The 7067-nt window shown below is 54.7% G+C and overlaps 1 protein-coding gene across 2 annotated transcripts in view; it reads left to right on the top strand.

The window, feature by feature from the left end:
- Nucleotides 1-1466: 1466 nt before the first annotated feature.
- RRBP1 (ribosome binding protein 1) overlaps nucleotides 1467-7067 on the top strand; it is a 65509-nt gene continuing 59908 nt past the window's right edge. The window contains exon 1 of one of the 2 annotated variants that reach the window (XM_055301976.1): nucleotides 1467-1718. The gene's annotated coding sequence lies outside the window, so the exon portion shown is untranslated. The remainder of the gene's footprint in view (nucleotides 1719-7067) is intronic. The other variant, XM_055301968.1, reaches the window with a different exon arrangement.

Genomic DNA, 7067 nt, shown 5'->3' with positions numbered 1-7067 from the left:
GCTGGTTTACCCATGGTCAATTAGAACTAGTTGATATGCCAGCCAAAAGCTGAGATTCTTGATTTTTATTTCAAGTGAAGGCTCACCACTGGCAAAAGACTGGGTGTTGAAAGTTAATCCAGGTTAATTCCCATTGATTAATCATTAATGCGTTAAGGAACTAAGATTAAAAATAGGAATGAATGGTTTAATTTCAACTCAGCCCCTCTATTCCCTCACCACAGCTTGTATTTTCCACACCTTTCTAACAACAGTTAGAAAGCACAGTAGTAGTGATGGTGGGGTATAGGGGGAATGTGAAATTGTCCAATAAATAGATATTAGGAACAGGATTCCGCAGCCACAGGGGCCGGGGGAGTGGTGTGGAGCAGATTAGGCTGCAGCAGCCCTTTTGGCTTTTTGGAAGCCTTAATTTGAAGGAAGCTGGCTTTGGCTCAAGTTCAAAGCATTGGCCTCCGGAGACCCTGATACAATGGTTAAAAACCAGGCCTAAAATTATCTTAATTGAAAGACTTATTTGGTTATGAAGAGACAGTATTGGTATATATCGAGGGGAGGAAATCATATAACGAAGTACTATTTGCTCAGTTTTCCGGGAAATGCGTGAGTTTGCTTGGGTCAGACCCTCTCAGCCTCTTCCTTCCACGGAGTAAAATGCCATAGGGTGGATTGTATTTATTGCTCTGCCAGCTGTGCTTTGTACGAGTAGCTCAAATAGACTAGTACTCAGTTGTACCACCCCTAAAAATGGGTGCAATCACAGCCACCCTCGACTCCTCCTGCACCTTCTGGCCTTTCAATCCAATTCCTCCATTTGCTCAAGAAAACCCTTTCTGGTACCGAACGCCATCTCTTTGAGGATTAGAGTTTGTCCTCTTGGCGTTGACCCCCAGCCGAACTTGTCCCCACACCCCGAGCGCGGAGGCACCGCTGCTTGGGGGAAGTTAGTGGGCTTAAACGAGGCATTCCTCCCGGCCGTCGGCGGGTTGCGCAACCGCGCCCAGGGTGACACCCACCGCCACTCCGGCCCGCCGAGCTCCAGGGGCGCAGGCGCCGCTTCGCCGGGATTCGAACCTTCCGCAAGCCCGCCTGGCCAGGGCCGGCCCCGGGGAAGCCGCGGCCAGAGGCGCCCCGGGCCCGGAGTGGGCGGGGCCGACGGGCGCCCCCCTCCCCCCTCGGCGGGGCGTTTCGGCCCCGCCCCGCCCCCGCGCTGGGCCGAGCGCCGCACCGCGCGACCCCGCCCCTCCCGGCCCCGCCCCCCGCGGCTCCCCGCAGCTCCTCCCCTCTCCCATTGGCCGAGGCGGAGACCCTCCTTTCCGGCCAATGGCCGCCGCCGCGGCTCGGCCGTCTGAGCGCTGATTGGCCGGCGGCCCGCAGAGTGGCGGGGCGCGGACCAATGGGGAGAGGCGGCTCGATGAATGGCTGGCCCGGGCGGGGAAGGCAGGAGGCGGCGATCCCGGCGGAGGGGGCCGTTCGCCAGCTCCGAGGCAGAAAGTGCCACGACTCCACACGCGCGCACGCAGCCAGCGAGCGGCCGGAGCGGACGGCGGACGGGGCGGACGGCGGTGGGGTCGCGGCGCCTGCAGCTGCTCGGGGCGGCTTCTCGGCGGAGGCTCGGCCGGCTCCTCTCTCCCGGCTCCGCGGCGGCGGCGGCGGCGGCGGCGGCGGCGGCGGCGGCTCCTGCCCTTTCGCTCTCCCTCCCGCGTCTCCGGCTGCAGGTAAGAAACTTGGCCGGGCCCTGCGGCGGCGGCGGCGGCGCGCGGGCCGGGCCGTCGGGGCGCCGGGGCCGGGGTGGCCGCACGGCGAGTGACACGTCTCCTTGGCGGCCCCTCCCCTCCCCTCCCCTCCCCGCCGCCGCCGCCGCCGCCGCCGCCCCCGCCGCCCGCTGCCTGCCGTCGCTGCGGCCGCCGAGCCTCGGGGTCGGGTCGGGCCGGGCCCCGGGGGGCGTGTGCCGGGCGAGCCCCGTGCAGGGGCGGCGGCCGAGCGCGCCCCGCGGGGCGGACCTCGCCCCTCGCCGTCGGGGGCACCTGCGGCGGCCGGGCGGCGCGACGTGGCGGCCCCTCCCTCCCTGCGGGCCGTCGGGCTGGCCGGCACGCGCCGGAGTTGGGCGAAGAAAGTTGGCGGCGGGCGGGGCGGGGCGGGGCGGGGCGGGGCGGCGCGCCGCTGGCGGAGGAAGGGGTTAAGTTTCGGGAAGCGGCCGGATGACGTTGCCGGGCTGGAGTCCGGGCTGGAGGGGCGGGGGGGGCGGAAGGCGGCGGGGGCCGGCCGGGGGGGCGGGGGGGCGGGATTGAGCGGGGGGGCCCGCGGGCCGAGCACGCCCGCCTGCGGGCTGCGGCCTGGGGGCGCTTCGGGGGTGCGGGCGGCCCCGACAGGGCGGGCCGGGGCCGCGGGGGGCGCCGTGCGAGGACCGGGGCCGTCCGGGGCTCGGACGCCAGGGCGGCCGCGGTGGCAACTTCCCGGAGCGCGGGCGGCGGCTCCCTGCTCCCCCTGGCGGCGGGGCCGGGGCACCGTTTCCCCGGCCGGGCAGCGCGCAGCTGGGCGCGAGGGCGCCGGGAGGGCCGACGGGGCCACTCGGGCCCTGCCCCGCCCGCCCCGCCCGCCCCGCCCGCGCCACGATGAATGGGCCGGCGGGACCGGGACCGGGACCGGGCCCGGGCCCAGGCCCAGGCCCAGGCGGAAGCGGGCACCCCCGGCCCGCGCCCCGGGATGAGGAAGGACGGGCTGGGGTGCGCGCTTCCAGCAACGAGTCTGGGAAGTGCCAGGGACCCTTCCCCGCATGACAGATCATAAATGGGAGCTCGTCGTGGTGTGACGGATAAGGGAGTGGGCTCCCGAGGTCCCGGCAGCATTGAGGCTGACCTGGACCGAGCTGTCTCAACTCCCGGTGGCTGCTTTCCCATCCTAAAGACGGAGCTGCCGGTGGCTTCTACACTCAAGAGGAAGGCTGTGAAGACCCAGCACGCGCACGGAATAGCCAACAAGTGTTGCCTGTTACTGCTGCAATGATTTTTAGGGGCTTGCGGGGCCGGAGAGTGAGGTGGAGTCTGGTTCAGCCTCCAGCCTGCCTGTCGCAGGCCGAGGACTCACAAAAGTCCCAAAGTCTGGATCCCACTTGCAGCTCTCACCCTAGGACCCTCTGCGCACGTCCCTTAACCTCTCTGAACCCGGGTTTCCTTATCTGTGGCCTGGAGATATACCACCCACTCACAGTAGGGTCAGGGCAGCCTCCCCAGCAAGTGCTGGGAAAAACCAGGACCTTGTGCAAACAGAAGGCAGTTTGGCAATAACTCCTGGAGGTCAGAGGTCAGCAGCAGAGACTGGGAAGCACCAAGGAAATGAAACTTTGAAGGGTGCTTGGGAGCCTCCCACCTCACTATTTGCTTACTGTGCTGGAACCTGCAGGGTGGGGGCATCCGGATGGTCCTTTTTGGAGTTTGGGGCAGTGGGCCCACTATGGCCTGAACATCCTAGGCTAGAGATCTCCTCTTTAGAGCTCTGGCTGCTGAAGGTTCCTGGAGACCCAGGTCTTCTTTCCAGCACTCCCGGGAGGGACAGCTGCACATTTTACACCAGCCCTACACAGTTGGGGAATGTTCCCCTGTTGACTCTACCTCCCTCCGTACGTGTTCCTTCTGTGCTTGCTCTTTTTAACATCCTCTTAATGTGATATCAGACAAGTCTTGGTGATCCTGCAGCATGCTGCTTATGGTGCTGATGTCTCAATTACTTTATGAAGTGTTTCCAAAGGTCAGCCCCACTATGGGCTGCCAACCTGTTTCCTTTCCAGAAAGAACCTTCCAGTTCTGATGAGGTCCCAGAGATGCCACTTTCCTCTCTATTTACACAAAGGATGGAAAAGTGGGGGCATCCCTCCTAGGAGACTGTTTTCCCTTACCCGGAGCAATGCACATGTGGTTTGCAGGGAAGCTGAGACAGAAACAAGAAAGCTGTCTTGGGGTTTGGGAACAGTGGATGTCCAGTGGGTAGAGCCATAGGCACCATGCTGTAATTCCTTTCTTTCATAGTTAGGAATCAGCGTCTGAACATCTCTAAAGAGATAAGTTAGAGTGGTACCTTGATGCATGAATATTTTTTGGTGATGGGCAATTTTTAGATAAATCCTGAATCATTGAGTCATATTTAAGCAATGAAGCTCTTTGCTGGAGTGATCCCTAAATCAACAGGTTGCAATAATAAGACAGTACCAAATTCTGCCAAAGTAATTGAATGGAAACGATTCAATTGGAATATTGGCTTGTTATGTAACGGGGACACCTTTTAAAAGTCAGGACTCCAGATTCTTACTTGTTCTTGTATCTCTGGGGACTTTATAATGAATGACAGGGACCCAAAAGTTCTTTTGAGACAGCAGATTTTTGTTCTCTAAAATCTTGTTTCTGGAGGGGAAGAAATAACAGTCAGAATTAGGAAGGCAGAGACTGTGCTATCCAGCTGTACATCCAGGGTTTACAGTAGGTAAGGCTTGGCCTGTAGCATGATAAATGTTAACCAAGTGAGGTAGACTGCCATAGCTGTTAATATTCTCCTTAGTTAGCTAGCTGCTTCATTGGACATCTCAAGCTGAGCTCAGCTTGGTTTCTGAGGTTTACTGTTGAGAATCGGAGTCCACAATTTGGACACATATCTAGGCATTGTAGTAGCCCCATTGTGTAGAAGAGGTGTGGTTGTTCCCATTCTGTGGATGGGAACATGGAGGCCTAGCAGGTCAGGTGATGGTCAGGCCAGTTCCTGTTGCCCAGCTGCTGGGCATTGTGGGTGTGGCCTTCTGAATGTTCACCCTCAGGGCCCAGTAATTCCACATTTGCTGGAATAGTAAATACCCAAGGGAGGATGTAGCACTAGAAGATCAGAATTAAGAGCTTCAGAGGAAGAAAGGTAGACAGCTGATCGAAAATGTGTGCAGTGCAAGAAGATATTTTTTATTTCTTTATCAAATGTCTCCTGTATGCTGGGCCGTCAAAACTATAAGTGAGTGAGACCTGTTTCTTGTGTGAAGAAACTATCCTCTAAAACTATGTTGTCTAATACAGTAGCCACATAGAGCTGTTTAAGTTTAAAACAAGTACAATCAAGTAAAATTAAAACCTGTTTCATAGTCATCCTAGCTGTATTTCACATGCTCAGTAGCCACACGTTTGCTGTGCAGATTTAGATCATTCCATTATCATAGAAATTTCTGGATAGTGCTGATCTAGATATAGCTGGAATTCTTTTTCTTTCTTTCTTTCGTTCTTTCATTCTTTCTTTTTTTGAGTTTAAGGTAGCTGGAATTCTTTAAACACCCAAGTCTCTCTTCTTGATTTAGGAATATTATCGTATTGAACCATATAACATGCCCATTTAATAGGTCAGAAACAGTTGACTAGTGGCAGTTCCTGGGCTTTGCCCTAATAAGAGATCACCTTTAGAAAACATTGATTTCTGCCTCTTTGTGCGCATTGTAAATTGCATACTAAGAAAAAAAGTGGGGTGGGGGTGAGCAGCACAGATAGTGGCCCTACCCTGGGGGAAATTCTTAACCTCCTATCAGCAGCATCAAAATGGTCAGCTGTACCAAGCCAAATAGGTATTGTGCAGACAGCATATGGCTTGTAGGCAAAGTTAATATTTAATTCTGTGCGAGAGCCTGGGCAGGAAGGCCATCCAGCAGTATAGAAAATTAACTTGGGACTTCCTAGGAGGCTGTTTTCTTAGGCAGATAGATTCTGATGAGTCTCTTGAAACCCGCAACCCGACCCCCACATCTAAAAAACAGACACGGGACAACTGGGTGGCTCTCAGCGGTTGAGCATCTGCCTTTGGCTCAGAGCATGATCCCAGGGTCCTGGGATCAATTCCCACATCCGGCTCCCTGCATGGAACCTGCTTCTCCCTCTGCCTGTGTCTCTGCCTCTCTCTATGTGTCTCTCATGAATAAATAAATAAAATCTTTTAAAAAATTAAAAAAAAAAAAAAAAACAGACACATCTGGGGCGCCTGGGTGGCTTAGTCGGTTAAGCATCTAACTTTGGCTCAGGTCATGATCTCAGGGTCCTGGGATCAAGCCTTAGTGTTGGGCTTCCTGCTCAGTGGGAAGTCTGCTTCTCCCTCTCCTTGTGATTGTGTGTGCACATGCTTGCTTGCTCTCTTTCAAATAAATAAAATCTTAAAAAAAAAAAAGATAAAAACCAGACACATTTAATGTGTTTCCCTTAAGTGCAGCAAGTGACATGTGTATCCCAAAGTCTAGCAATGGGAAGAAACTTTGACTTATGAGGAAAGTTTTGTAATTTCTAAATTTGATTATTTTGGCAAGATTGGAACATCTGCTGGTCCTTAAACATAGCAGTATATTGGTGTTTTCCTACTTGGCTGACATAAGTTGTTTCCTGGGTCATTTGCAGGGCTCTATTATGCTCTATACAACTTTGAAAGGATCATCGGATGATATTTGGGAAGCTTTTTTGAATTCTTGGTTGTAATAGTGGGCTTATCTTAGTCCTCCATGTAGAATAAGGTAAAACAAAAGTTAGCACAGAACCCGGAATGATGGGTAGCCACTTACTCTCATTTTGGTTGGAGAGGCGTTCACTAAGATTGTTCTGGAAGTTATCAGCTATTTACAGTGATAATGAATGTCATCTGCTGGCTGAAAAGTTGGAATAAAAGACCTTTTTAAACTGAAACCTTTGGGATCCCTGGGTGGCGCAGCGGTTTGGCGCCTGCCTTTGGCCCAGGGCGCGATCCTGGAGACTCGGGATCGAATCCCACGTCGGGCTCCCGGTGCATGGAGCCTGCTTCTCCCTCTGCCTGTGTCTCTGCCTCTCTCCCTCTCTCTGTGACTATCATAAATAAATAAAAAAAAAAAAATAAATAAACTGAAACCTTTAATTCCATGCCCTAACCCTGGTCAAGGGGTGAGTGAACCAGGTCTGTCTTTTAGGCTGTCTTGAGACTGGTTCCAGGATGATGCCCTGCATGGACTGAACTTGGCCTGTATGTGAGATTTGTTTGGCCAGCCTTATGTTATTAAACAACTAAGCCACCTTTTAAAGGAGATTTGTTTT

This window comes from Nyctereutes procyonoides, unplaced genomic scaffold, assembly GCF_905146905.1.
Source record: "Nyctereutes procyonoides isolate TBG_1078 unplaced genomic scaffold, NYPRO_anot_genome, whole genome shotgun sequence".
Classification (NCBI taxonomy): Eukaryota; Metazoa; Chordata; class Mammalia; order Carnivora; family Canidae; genus Nyctereutes; species Nyctereutes procyonoides.
This window is presented reverse-complemented; position numbering and strand designations above follow the sequence as displayed.